The sequence below is a fragment of the Nyctereutes procyonoides genome, unplaced genomic scaffold (assembly GCF_905146905.1).
Source record: "Nyctereutes procyonoides isolate TBG_1078 unplaced genomic scaffold, NYPRO_anot_genome, whole genome shotgun sequence".
NCBI classification, from domain to species: domain Eukaryota; kingdom Metazoa; phylum Chordata; class Mammalia; order Carnivora; family Canidae; genus Nyctereutes; species Nyctereutes procyonoides.
The window spans coordinates 17525045-17539646 of record NW_026575131.1 but is presented as its reverse complement, the minus strand read 5'-3'; the positions used below and the strand labels follow the sequence as shown (position 1 = coordinate 17539646).

Genomic DNA, 14602 nt, shown 5'->3' with positions numbered 1-14602 from the left:
CGTCTATATTTGGACAGACGTTGAAACTCATCAATCTAATTCCCAATGAAGGAATTCTACCCATTGCATAATCAAGATATTGTCAGATAGTTTTTGTCTCTTAGAGCAACAGAAATAAAGACCTACTGCAATTGGTTGGAAGCAACCATCACTAGGCTCCCTCTGTCTCCTGTTTTCTCTTCTAGACTAAAGCACTAAATAACATTCTGCTCTCTCTTGAGTTCTCTGATGAAATATTCTGGTGTTTCAGTGCTTGATCGTGAAGGCAAAAGAGGTAAGGGTTCTTTTAGATACACTATGTGGCTACAATAAATTAATATAGGTGACTGGTTTGGAATTTTGAAGTGACTAAATCTAACCACGTTCAGACACAGAAAGTTTTAAAAATCTTCAGGAAGTTTCCAGAATGGAGAAATACCAATGTTAAGTGACTTTAAATGTTATAAATGCAGGTAATGGAAACAAAAGACATTATTAAAAGGAGTCACAGAAGTTTTCCATTTTTATCAAGACATCAAAATTCCTGGCTTCTTTGGCTCTCTGAATGAGTTAGGAAAAATCCATCTTTACCTATTTATTTAAAAAATATGAATAATAATTTGTCTCTAAAGTTCTCAGAGTTATTTGTAATTTGAAAAAAGGACTTATTAATCTAAATGTCTTCCCCTCCCCCCCCGAATGCCTTCTTAATGGTTGACTTTTAGACTGAGGTAGTTCCTTAAAAAATTAAAAATAGAACTACCATATGATCCAGAAATTCAACTTCTGGGGCATTTATCCAAGAAAAACAAAATCAGTAACTCAAGAAGATAATCTGCACTCCCAAGTTATTGCAGCATTATTTAACAATGGCCAAAATATGGAAAGAGCCCAGGTGTCCATCAATGGATGAATGAATAAAGAAAGTTGTTGTCTAGGGGCTTCTGGGTGGCTCAGTCAGTTAAACAGCCAACTCTGGATTTTGTTTAGGTCATGATCTCAGGGTCCTGGGATTGAGCCCTGCATCAGGCTCTGCACTTAGCGTGCAGTCTGCTTGAGATTCTCTCTTGAGGACATAAAGCTAAGTGAAAAATATATCAGACAGAGAAAGACTAATACTGTATGTTGTATACAGATTTTGTATACACTATTGGTTGTCCTAGAGGTAGGGTGTAGGCGGTAAAAGAAACAGGTGAAGGGGGTAAAAATGTGCAAACTTCTAATTTAAGTCGGGATGATGTACAGCATTGCGACCATAGTGAATAATACTTATAAGTTCTCATCACAAGAAAAAATTATAATTATATATGTGACAGATGTTATCTAGACTTACTGTGTTGATCATTTCATGATATATATACAAATAGTGAGTCATTATTTTGTACACCTTAAATTAATATAATGTGTGCCACTTACACCTCAATAGAAAAATTTTTAATTTTTTTTTTTAAATACCAGGGAAGAAGTGAAAAGTTAGGGAATTTAAATTGGGGCAAGTAATTTAGAGATCACCTACTTAACGTTTTAAAGTAGGATACACAGGATGTAATAAGACTGATTTGCTTCTCAAAAATGTAGGATAGAGTTTAGGTAGACTAATTAGGAAGGCAAGGATGTTGTGAACTTTTTTTTTTTTTTAATAACAGGCAAGAGAGAGGAATTCATTTTGAAAAGTTATCTACTTAAGACAACTATAAGGAATGAAAATAAGCTTCTTTAAAGTAAATATGGTTAGGAGACAAGAAATAACAAAATCCAGCTAAAGATTATTTAGGCTAATGATAGATCAGTCACCTAAGGGACATAGCTTCTAAATAAAATGTGGATGGCAGTCCATGGTGGAATGTATTGTAGAATGCCAAAGAAGGTCTAAAGGAGAAAACAAAACAAAATAAACATTGCATTTGGCAACAAAAGTGAACTACTTTGAGATTATACAACTGTTGAGTTTTGGTACCAGAATACATTTTAAAACACTTAAAATGGGTGTGCCTGGGTGGCTTAGTCAATTAAGTGTCCAACTCTTTGGGTCAGGTCATGATCTCAGGGTCATGATATTGAGTCCTGTGCTGGGCTAAGTCTACTTGGGGTCCCCTCTCTACCTCTTACTCTGGTCCTCCCTTGTCTCTCTCTCTCAAATAAATAAATAAATAAAATCTTTAAAAAATGCTAATTCAGTATTTATGTGTAAAGAGGGGGAAGGGATTGATCAGAACTGTTTAAATAATAAAGAACTGATATGTATCTATAACCAGGAATGATTTTAATTATTCCTATAATGAGGAACCATCATGATTATGTACTGATCAAATAGTGAGACATAAAGAATAATATTTTACATTTATATTCAGCAGAAGAATATAGGCTTAGTACTTCTTTCTGAAGTAGGCATGTGGAACTTGAGACTGGAATATCAGCCTGGGATTCAAGTGCAGAGAAGGGAAAGAAATGAGAGAGTACACAAGGGGTCTAGGGAGGACAGTGAAACACCCCAACTTGTTACCTACCTTGACCTATGTAGAAAGGTACTTCCATGCAAGACTTAGAGAAGAATCCAGAAAACATATTGTCTAGCATTCTTTTTGGTCCATAGTTCTTTAGGGTTACATACCTAAGAATCATCTGGAGGAATTGGTTAATAGGTCACTTCTGATACAATACATCTGGAATGGGGTCTGAATTCTGTATTTGTAATAAGTTCTAAGGTGATGTCTGTGCTACTGATAGTGATCACAATCAGAGTAGCAATGTCTAGAGCAGACATTCTGAAAGCCCAATGTGCATCTAAACAACCTGGAGGGCAGGTTAAAACAGGCAGCACTGCACTCCACCACCAGAGTTTCTGATTCAGGAGGTCTGGGGTGGAACCTACTAATTTGCTTGTCTAACAAGTTCCTGGGTGATGCTGATGCTGCTGGTTGGGGACCCCTTTGAGAACCATTTGTGGAGAATATCACATTAGGCTGTGTTTGTTTGTTTGTTTTTACTCAGAGAGTGGACTTTCTTTCATTTATTTCTTTCTTAGTCTTTTTGGCTTCTCAGCCAGGACTATCATCTAGGGTGGAATCTTCTAGAACTACTGCTCTAACTACATGAAATATTTGAAATTTAACACCAACTATATACACATTAGTTGTGCTAAGTAAAATTTGATCTGAAGAAAAATGAGTTTAATCTTTTTAATACACTGCTTTTTTCATATGTCTTTTGATTAAATAAACCAATAACAACCAGATTCTTGAAATGAAAAGTCAGATAAAGCAAAGCAAATCAGATAAGCAAATAAAGAATGGTGAATGTGACAAGGCCTATGTACATAAACTGGTAGAGCTTCACAGAAGGTTAATGATGCTGAAGGAGAGACACATTCTGGAGCAGATCATGAACCTTATAGAAGAACCTGGACACTTTCATATCACAAACATGACATTTGATTTTTGACCTTTGCTCGCTGGACAAAACCACAGTCTGTAAACTACAGAAATACCTGGAAACATTTGGAATATCCTGAGGATACAACTGGATGCATTAAAAGCTATTTTTTTTTGGTTGTGATTTTTTTTTTTGTTTATATGAAAACACTCAGAATGATGCAACCAAAAAGGAAAAAATAAAAATCAAACAACCTTCAGAAAAAAACACAAAACACAAAAGTGTTGCATTCTCACTTAGAGGAAAAATGTAAATACTTTATATGCAATATCTTTTGCTATTTTTAAACCCTTTCACCCCTTATAGTTTTCCCTACCAACTCTAGCTAAACTGTTATAGCTGGGTTCCCCCAAAGGAAATGATTTCTTTTTCTATGACATCTTATTCTCCAGTCAAATATTGTTTCTGCCAATCTTCCCAGGTCAAAATTACACATACCTTCAAAATTTATCTCAATTCTTTGCTTTAGAAAGGTCCTTAAGTAGCCAGTTTCAAATATGCTTCATCTTTTCTCTGAATATTTTATGTGTTATTGTTTCTGTTATTTACAACATTGTATGTGAAAATTAAAAGTTTTGGAATTATGAGATAAAATATTAGAATATTTCATTTTTCCAAGGATACATATCCCAGTGTCTTACAGTGTTCAAGGCATGAGTTCAGAAATTAGACTCTCTGGGTTCAAATCTGTCACTCTCACATCTCTTCAGTTGACATACCACAGACAATGTCTCTAAACTACAATGTTAATTTCTGAAATTGGGGTGTTGTAGTTAGTCAGAGCTTTAATTAGCTTTTACATAAAATGGAATAATACATGCTTCATAGCACTCAATAAGCAAAAATTGTTTAATGAACAAATACTGAGTAAATAACTTGGCATTGTACCCTCGGCAACTGGTCATTTAAATTTGGACATGAGAGTGTATATTGAAAGCAAGAGGATTTTGATAATGAATTTTTGGTAATTTGCTAATTAAGGGATTTATAATGACTGTAGAAATAGTGACTATAAACTGAAACAAGGCATGTAGGCCAAACCAGGTGTAGAACTTTTAGAAATGTCCTGGAAAATCAACAACATATGGACACTACATGCATAGCATGAGTTCAGATTTATTGAATTAATGCTTTAAACAATGTTGGAATCCTACTGAGAGTTAGTTCGGCTACTCAGGTACACTAAGCATGAAGATTTAGTGATTTAAATATGATAGTGTGGGAAATCATAAAATGCTATGCAGGAATTTGAGCACTTTTGCAGCAAGAAAACAGAAAAATGGCACCTGGCATCCAGTAGTTGCCCTAGCACTATTAGCTTGAACTTGGTATTACTACAAACTGGCCTGATGCTCACAGTCAGACCTTGCTGTTCCCTTGTTGAGCATAAAAAAATCTCATAGAAACTTTAAAAAACATAAAAAATCTCAACATCAGTCTATGAGCATGATGGGTTAAGACAAAAACAAGACCACTCTATTAATCATGTCTGAATAGAGACTAAACATGGATATTACCCAAACCATTACCAACACCACTTTCTCTCATGTGATATGAGTGCTGCTTTTTTTGCTCATTATAGCTGAAGGATCTAGTCTTCCCTACTTTTAGATAAGATTTCTTAATATATCCAGTCATAGAGTTATCCCTACTCCCCGAGAATAGCCAATCCAGAGCAAACCCCTGCTTCCTTGAGCTCTCCCTCAAATCACTTCACACCATCCCAATACTATAACAAGTCCTTTCTAGCACCCTCTTACTGAGCTGCTCCATGATTCCTCATGATGAGTGTGGTCCCTCAATGCCACCGCTGATAAACCCAACTTGTTCAACTATAGCTGTGATACTGATGCACTTTGGCAGGGGTTGGGGCGGGGGGGCACTGGTAGCAGATCCCTTTGGACAGTTTTGTGGAAGACAGTGTAGGAGGTGGGGGTGAATAAACCTCTTACAATTTTAACTGACACTGTCTTCCTAAATCACATTGAAAGATATTGGAGCATTTGTTTTGTCCAAGTGCTCCACACTTTAAGCAGATTTGTTAAGTGTAAAGGCAGATTTATATAATAGTTAAAGCAGTTAAAGATTGTGTGTTACCTCCAAGGATTATTACTTCTGCAGTTCACTCTGGGAGAGTCCTTTAAATAACAAATTCTCCTAGTGCATTTAAAGTGTGATTGATTATCAGAAATTTGATTTAGGAGAAACTTTTCATGAACACATTGAAAGCGGGATACAGCTGTAAGGGGAGATATTAGAACTTGTTGGTCTAGACAGTAATTTGATTTGCATTCATTTTTTAGTTTCTAGGTACACTATTCTAAACTTAATTAAAGCCAACTGGGAAAAAAATTGTTTGAAGAAAGGATGTTTCTTAAGGGCTCAATGTGAAATATGAAAACATTTCTGGTTTTTCAGATGAACATTTTATCACCTGAGGTGAGAGAAAAATGCACCTTCTCTATATTTTCCAGAGAATAAATTGGCACCAAACATTTTTAGTAATTCAATTTTTAAAGATAAACAGCTTCTATTTTCTTTACTATCTATCTTATTCTCTCCTTTTTCAATGTTGTGTAACAATAAGACACTCTTCACAGCACATACCTTGTTTGAACCCAGTTAATTTCAAAAGCTTTATTAGATCTTGTTTTTGCAACATTTTTATTGGAAATATGTATATATTTTTAATATTGCTGAAAATGAATTATTGCTTTGGTATTATTCCCTTCCAAATTGTTCCCTTTGTTTCTGGCAGAAAGTCATGAACTGGAAGTAGCCACAATGATCTCTTTTTTGCTATAATATACCTGATAAGAAGTGATTTCTCATGGAGTCTGTGTGTAACTTGGTCATCAGATTTCATTCATTATAGGAATAAGACACACTGCATATTTTGGGAAGAAATGATGGACAGATCTATTGTTTTAAAATTTTAGTCATAATTTTTAACTGCCTTTAATGTCACATAAATAACCATACAGTTAATTTTGGTGAGTCTTTACACTGTGGGAATGGTAACAGCAAAGCGAAAACCCATTTCAACTCTGTTTAGGTCAGTCAGGTCAATTCTAGGTTCCAAGAATATGGCTAAAGGCAGTGATTTGAAGGAAGCCTGGAGTGGCCAGGATATAGACATAATCTTTGCTGGAAGTAGCTGGTATGTCATGCACAAATGCCCAATGGGAGGCATAACTTAGTCCGCACATACAATCATTTGTGCATTGAACTTTCCTTTAAGTCCTCATTTTTTTCAGATAAAGGAGTTTGATTTATTTAAAAGTGAGTTAAACTAATGATTTAACTAAAATGATTAAGCTAGAGTTTAAATCATATTAGAACACCTGTATCTTATCATTTCCAGTTCATTTATTTCATTTTAAGAAAATGATGATAATTTTAATCTTAGTTTTGAAGAATTTGGTTTCATAAAATGTTACTTGATTCCTCAGATCAACTAGTCCAATGTTCACAAAGTTCGAGTTTCTTTAAACATTTTATTTATTTTAGAGAGAGAGAGCAAATGAGCAGGGGGCTAGGGGATGAGGGAGGGAGAGAATCCTAAGCAGGCTCCATGCCAAGTGTCAACTCCACTCTGAGCTCAACCTCATGACCCTGAGATCATGACCTGAGCCGAAATCAAGAGTCCGATGCTCAACCAACAAAGCCACCCTGACCCCCTACAAAGTTGTTTTATGCACAGAATTCATTCTTCACAATAATCTCACTCAGTATCCCAGTATATAAAATATGTAATATCAGAGCCTATTTTATTGACGTAGGAGAAGGAAGTATAAAGCTCTTCCTGCTCCAGTATCCCTTTCATCACCTTTCCCTTTCCCAAATGGGTGGATGATACTTGAGGCACTCTCTGAAGTGCTAAGGTCTTCAGAAGTGAAGGTGGAAAACTTCAGAGGGTCAAACTCCTCATTGTATCAGGGAGGAGTTGCAGTTTCAGTTTTGAGAACCAACAGCTATCGAATGATAGAGATTAAATGAGAATACAAACACCTTTATTCTTAGCCCAGTTATTTTTTATTCATATTACTGTAATTTAGTGATTGCTTAATCATTAGGTCTTTTTTTTTAGAAAAAATAAGATGCATTGTAGAAGGAATTGGAAAGTACTGGGGAAGAACTAGAGGTTTAAGTAGAAAAAGAAAAGTATGAGGCATAACGACTTATATCTTGCTCTTAAAATCTTATATTCCTTTTTAATATTGATTTCTGTAATTACTTTGATAAAGACCAAATAATCAGCTGCTCATATTACACAATCATCTTGCTGACCAGCCTTTGATTTGGAATTGCAAAACCAGATTATGATCCTATAAGATAAAATTTTTGTTTCATGTCTCTCTATAACACTCACTGACATATTTAGTAAACAAAATACTAAGTAGGTCCCTGCATGGCCAGCTCCTTGTCATCCCTCAGGGATCAAATTAAATTTCATTTCCTCAGAGAAGATTTTCAGCAGGCTCTACTTGTCATTTTCTCTCTCTCTCTCTCTCTCTCTCTCTCTCTCTTTCTTTCTTTCTCTTTCCTTGTCTTTCTTTCTTTCTCTTTCCTTGTCTTTCTCTTTCTTTCTTTCTTTCTTTCTTTCTTTCTTTCTTTCTTTCTTTCTTCTTTTTTCTTTCCTTTTCTATTCTATTCTTTTCCTTTTTACTTGTCATTTTCTAGAATGACACTTGTTTACTTCCTGTAGATGAAATAATCCAGATTTATCCTTTTTGTATTTTTTTAATGATTTCTGATTCTGCATATCTGAACTGTAAGCTTCATCATGCCAAAGTTCATGTCCCTCTTTCTTGGTCACTGTTGTATCTCTAGCAAGTAATACAGTTCTTGTCACATGACAGGTGCTCAATATATAATTATTGGACATGTAAATGAATATATTATATAAATAGCTATCTCATGTATATTTCAATATCAGTCATGTATAAATACTTTCTAAGATGCATGTCAGGGACGCCTGGATGACTCAGTGGTTGAGTGTCTGCCTTTCGGCTCAGGGCATGATCCTGGAGTATCAGGATCTAGTCCCACATCGGGCTTCCTGTACAGAGCCTGCTTCTCCCTCTGCCTGTGTCTCTGCCAATTCTCTCTCTCTCTCTCTCTCTCTCTCTCTCTCTCTCTGTCTCTCATGAATAAATAAATAAATAATCTTAAAAAAAGATGCATGTCATATCTATTTGTACAAACACATTCGTAACTTGATATTCAGTACTGAAAAATTAGAGCTCTGCATGTTCCTAAGATTGTCAATGGTACTTGTCGGATGACGTCTTGATGGCATTTGTGGTGCTTATATTAGGTTGCAGAGTTCAGTGAGCAAACTTGATGAGGAAATACTTGGCCATATGCTTCTTCAGAATCGCAGCAAAAGTGTGACTAACTCTTCAGCTTTTCCTTTCAATAACTTTGAATTTCCAAATGGTTCAGTTACTTTCATAAGTTTCATCTTTGGCTTTCTCTCCATTGTTACAAAATTAAAGTCAGAAATACAAGGAAAGATTAGAAAATATAAATTGAATGTTTTCTACCCCCTAGAGTACCTACCTATAACTTTGAAAATCATAATGCACCCAAATACTTGAATTGTGTTTAATAAGCAGCTCAGAGTATTTTAATCAATCAATAATCAATTGACCATCTCTTTAATGAAAGCTTATGGCAGCATTGGGATACAGACATGTAAATTTGTAAGAAAAGATCCCTTCCTTTAGAGAATATAATGTCTATTAATGATGAAAGTGTTACCCTGCAAACCAATTATTTAATTATTTAAACCAAGTAGCATTAATTATATAGGTAATCAAGGTAACTAAGAAGTGAAGCACTGTGAGCAAGGATCATGATGGATGTTTAATGGAAGAGTTTGTATTTAATCTTAGCTTTGAGGAGTAGATAGTATTTACAGAGGTTATGGAATTTTTTAGGAGCTGGTGGGGAGGCAATACACAAAAGTTCAGGCTTCAAAGGAAAAAAGACAATTTAAAGAAATGTGGTTGAACCTGGTAGAGCCAGACGTCTAAGAAGTAGAAAGAAATGAAGTATTGTTTATTGGATAAGAAAAGTTAATGGAAGATCTTAGTTATGAAGCAGTTTCATGCAGTATGTAATATGGAAGCATCTTTTGTCCTTATGCAATTCAATGGTATGATGCAACATGTATTTTTAGAAAATTAATCTGGCAATGATATGCACTCATTTAAAAAGGAAAAAAAGATTTAGAGAAAGGGAAGTAAAAATATATGTTTAACTCCTCTTTTCTCAAGAATTTCTGGCTTTTTGAAAACATTCTTTAGTCATCCAAAACATAGTTTCCATCTAGACCAATACATGAATCACTCATAGCTTAAATATGACAAGGTATGTACCAAATGTATCCCAAATTGCAGATATATGATTTAGAGACATTTTTGTTTATGAAGATATATGCAGTTAAGCACTTCTTACTTACTGTTATATTGAAACAAAACGCTCATAGACAACTCTGTGACAGCTCCATGTAGATGAAATGTTTTCATTAGGTTTATGATAATAAACCAAACCCAAAACAAGTTTATAGAGTGTGTGTAATGGTAGGAAATGAAATGAGAAGAAATTCATAATGATATCTCACTAGCATTCAAATTGATCAGTAGATAGTGAGTGGGTGATTACCATTGATCTATTTCATATGCGCATACAACAGATGTTATCTTTAAACACCTCCAAAAATATGTTTCAAGCTGAAATCCACAATCAATAGTCTTTGAAAAGACTGAAGACTTGAGATGGATGCCAGGAATGAAAAAAAGTTGGCAGCATCTGAGACCATGTCGGAGAAGAATCAGCATTTCTGAAGGTGATAAAAGACACACTTGTTTAATTTAACTTCAGGATTTAAACGTAGTTTTTGGAGTTTTTTTTTTTTTATTTGTTTTTCGAAAAGCTATATTAGATTTAGCTATATCAACAGCCAGAATTAATTTATTCCTAGAATTAAACTGAGAGTTATATATCTGGTTGAGCAAACCAAAAGCCTAGGAGTCATCATTGATGATGATTGATTTATTAACATGGCCCACACCTAATCCATGACCAAATGCTGTTGATGTCACTCACTACATATCACAATACAGCCAGCTCTTCATCATCTCTGCTGCCATCATCCTTGTTGAAAATGACATCAGTCCCCCGTGATTATGTACCATACATTCATGCTGATCCTTGTGCAGTCTATTCTGTACACTTAATTCTCTTATGTTCATCACCTTATGAATGAGGATGTGAAAGTTTGGAACTTAAAATGTCTTTGAGGAAAGTCACAGGATGTGTAGGTGACAGAGCACTGAATTGAACTGAAATTAAGGGTTTACCCCCCCAAATGTTTGATAAATCCAATAATATTTGTTTAATTAAGAATTTAACTGAGGGGATCCCTGGGTGGTGCAGCGGTTTGGCGCCTGCCTTTGGCCCAGGGCGCGATCCTGGAGACCTGGGATCGAATCCCACGTCGGGCTCCCGGTGGATGGAGCCTGCTTCTCCCTCTGCCTGTGTCTCTGCCTCTCTCTCTCTCTCTCTGTGACTATCATAAATAAATAAAATAAAATAAATATATTTTTTAAAAAAAGAATTTAACTGAAAACATTTTTGTGTAGTTCTATTTATTCAAGGTTTTCTAGTAATGTCTGAGATAAAGGCCCTTGCACTATAAGTATTTACATGACTAGGACACATATGAATTTTAGGGAACTAATGTAACTTTTAGTTCACCCAAAAGAGAACAGCTAGAATGGGAAAGAAAGAGCTTTAAGAATCTAGGAAAAGCTATAAAATAAACCCATTATTTCTCTAAAAATGAAAAATAATATTCATTTGATTGGGGCTATCACATTTTATGAACAGAATTAGAAAATAAATTACATATTTAAATAAAGGTTAAATGTAATTTACCAAATTTCCTTATTTCTGTAGCCTGTTATAGAATTAATAGCCTAGGTTTCAGGGCAAGTATTTTATGTCTATACATGTCCTCATTATATAAATGTTATGTACTCTCACCAAATAATTTTTATAAGGATTTGAAATATATAAAATATATAGTTAATACTCCTCAATAATTTTTACGGCTAAAGCAAACTATTTAAAATCTTCATGCAGTCTACAAGTGACTTTTGAAATGTATGGGTAGGAGATAGCAAGACACAGAGCTGATAAAACTGTTCCATTAGCAAAAGATTTGTTAGCACTAACATTACAATCAATCATATTTTTTATCCTGGAGAACATTCTAAAATAGCCTAAAATAATGAGTTAGGTTTTTAACTGTAAGTAGTCATTTATAACTGCTTGTATTAAAAAATAACTATAAATGATTTATTAAAAGGTGAAAACTGCCAACAGTTATAGCACAATGATCAGTGTTGATATAAATGCAAAGATAATAGTAGCTGGCTATTCAGTTGAAAGTTTCCTCCCATTAAATAGGAAAAAAATCACAGGAGCTAAAATAGTTACAGACAATGCCCTGCAGACATTGAAGGCAATAATAGTTAATGTGAATTTAAGAAACAAATTTCCTAATTTTGATATTCCTCCAATTTGCTATTGATCTAAACCCAGAAGTCCCCTTGGGTTTAATGAACAACCAGTATTCATGCTGAGAATCAACATATTTGTGTCGTTATCTCTGAGAAGTGAACTAGCCCTATCACTCTATCATTGATAATAGAATTTATCATATATTCTACTCTGTGTACATATATATGATAACATTCTTCTGAAAAATTATCTCATTATTTCCTTGACTACATTAATAAATTAGGAAGCTAAAATCTTCAAGCCACAATTGGCACTATTTTTATTTCATTATATTACAAGCTTGGTTTCATACAAGGAATAGTGTTACTCAGATTTTTGCTCTGGCAAAACATTTCAATGAAATTATTTTTACTTTGCTTTAGCTTACATTCCTGGGATTGAAGATGTCTGCTGGATAGTAAATAAATTTCAGTGACCTCAAGTTAAAGGAAGAAAATAATGCTTCAAGAATTTATTGAAAGGAAATTGCAACAAGTATTGTAATCCTTAAAGGATGGGATAATTAATCATTCATCTATCTCTTGGGACAGAGACAAAACAAAGGGATCATGTGTCCTGCCTTCTTTTTCTTGTTGTAGGTATTTTGTCTGGAAATAAGCACTAGTTATTTGATCTAGCATTTATCTACTCTCAATGTTGAAACTTAATTCTTGTCATTGATTCACATCATTCTGAGGCCTTACAGTAAGGAGGAAAGCTTTTCTTCCCTTTTCTCCTGCTATCCTTTAGTAGAAGCTGAATGTACCAACAGTGATGCAGAGACTTCTATTTTGCCATTCTGGGTATAGTCAGTCCCTTCTTCTTTTTTTTCAAATTTTTACTTAAATTCCAGTTAGGTAGCATACCGTGCAATGTTAGTTTCAGGTGTAGAATTTAGTGATTCATCACATACATATAACACCCAGTGCTCCTTACAACAAATGCCCTCCTTAACACCCATCACCTATTCAACCCATCGCTCCAGCCACCTCCCCTCCAGTGACCCTCAGTTTGTTCTCTATAGTTAAGAGTCTGTTTCCTGGTTTGCCTCTCTTTTTCCCCCTATGTTAATCTGTTTTGTTTCTTAAATTCCACATATGACTGCAATCATAAGGTATTTGTCTTTCTCTGACTGGCTTATTTCACTTAGCATAATACCCTCTAGCGCTATCCATTTCATTGGAAATGCCAAGAGTTCATTCTTTTTGATGGCTGAGTAATATTCCATTGTGTGTGTGTGTGTGTGTGTTTCTTGTGTGTATGTGTGTGTGTGTGTACACCACTTTTTCTTTATCCATTTGTCAGCTAATGGGCATTTGGGTTTCCATAGCTTGGCTATTCTTGATAATGCTGTTGTGAACATCGAGATGCATGTGTCTCTTTAAACTGGTATTTTTGTATACTTTTCAGTAAATACCTAGTAGTGCTCATTAGTCCCTTCTTACTCATTATATGACCTCAGTTAGCTGGAGACAATTTACATAGGAGAGTCTTGGCCCTTATTATTTTTCCTTCTTGCATGACTGTAATCAGTTCCTATCTGAACATCTCTAGCTGATGCCCTTTTACCCTGCTCAGAGGGATCCCTTTCAAAGGAGTATCTGCCAAAGGCTTCCATTCACTTCCTTGTTCATAGAATTGCCCTAGAGCAATAGAAGCTGCTTTCCTGCCAGTAGCTTCGGCACAAAGCTCCCTAGTTGACCCAGAGCTAATGACCACTTGGAGCAGGAGATGCAAATCTCAGCCATTTGCCTTTCAGGCAAAACAGATTTCCTGTGTGATTTGTATTCCCTTGCTTCCTGTGGGAGCAGAATGAAGCTAGCCATCACTTGAAACCACATTCTTATTTAGCTTCTCCTTTTCTCTGGAGAGGACTCCCTTAATGAATTTCTTGCAAGAGAATCCCCATCTCAGGCTTTGCTTTTAGGGAATCTGACCTAAGATGCTACAATACATTTTATTTGTATGCTTAAAAACCAGAACAAATGGTACTTTGTCAGCCAATCTCCCACTAATCTCATGGGAGAAAATAATTGCTTTCTCTCTGTGAACCCTGTACACTCCTTAGGGTGTTTATTATCGTCTACCATGAATTAGAGCTATTAATATGTAGTTTTGCTTCTCTCTAGAATGGATGCTTCTTGAGACTAGGAAATAACTGATATCATCTGTCTCATGTTCACCTCTTCTGGCTCTTCTTTTCATACATCTCAACCTCCTGATATCTCTCTTGGTCTCTTCTCCAACCCCAACCCCTGCTCTCCTGTAAGTTTCTCAAGTGCTTTTATGATTCTGGACCTTTGTTCTTGCTATTCCCTGTGGTTGGCATGCTTATCCCCTCTGTTTTCATCATGATACTGATTATACTTCAGGTCTCACCTTAAAAATCAACCTCTCATAGATGTGCCTTCCCTGAGCCTCTGGACCAAACAGCTCTTGTTGCCACGTTGGTTTTTCTTACGTTCGTCCATTTGTTTCCTTCATGCCTTCTGTTTCCCATGAGTGCTATAACAAATACCACAAAATGGTAGCTTAAAACATCAGAAATTTATACTCACAGTACTGGGACCTAGAACACTCAAATTGAGGTGATAGCAGGGTCCTGTTCTCTCTGAAG

General features: G+C 35.3%; 1 pseudogene; it reads left to right on the top strand.

Annotated features, from left to right (window-relative positions):
* The window catches only part of LOC129521651 (phosphoglycerate kinase 1-like), an 87002-nt pseudogene that overhangs the window by 38444 nt on the left and 33956 nt on the right, over positions 1-14602 (top strand).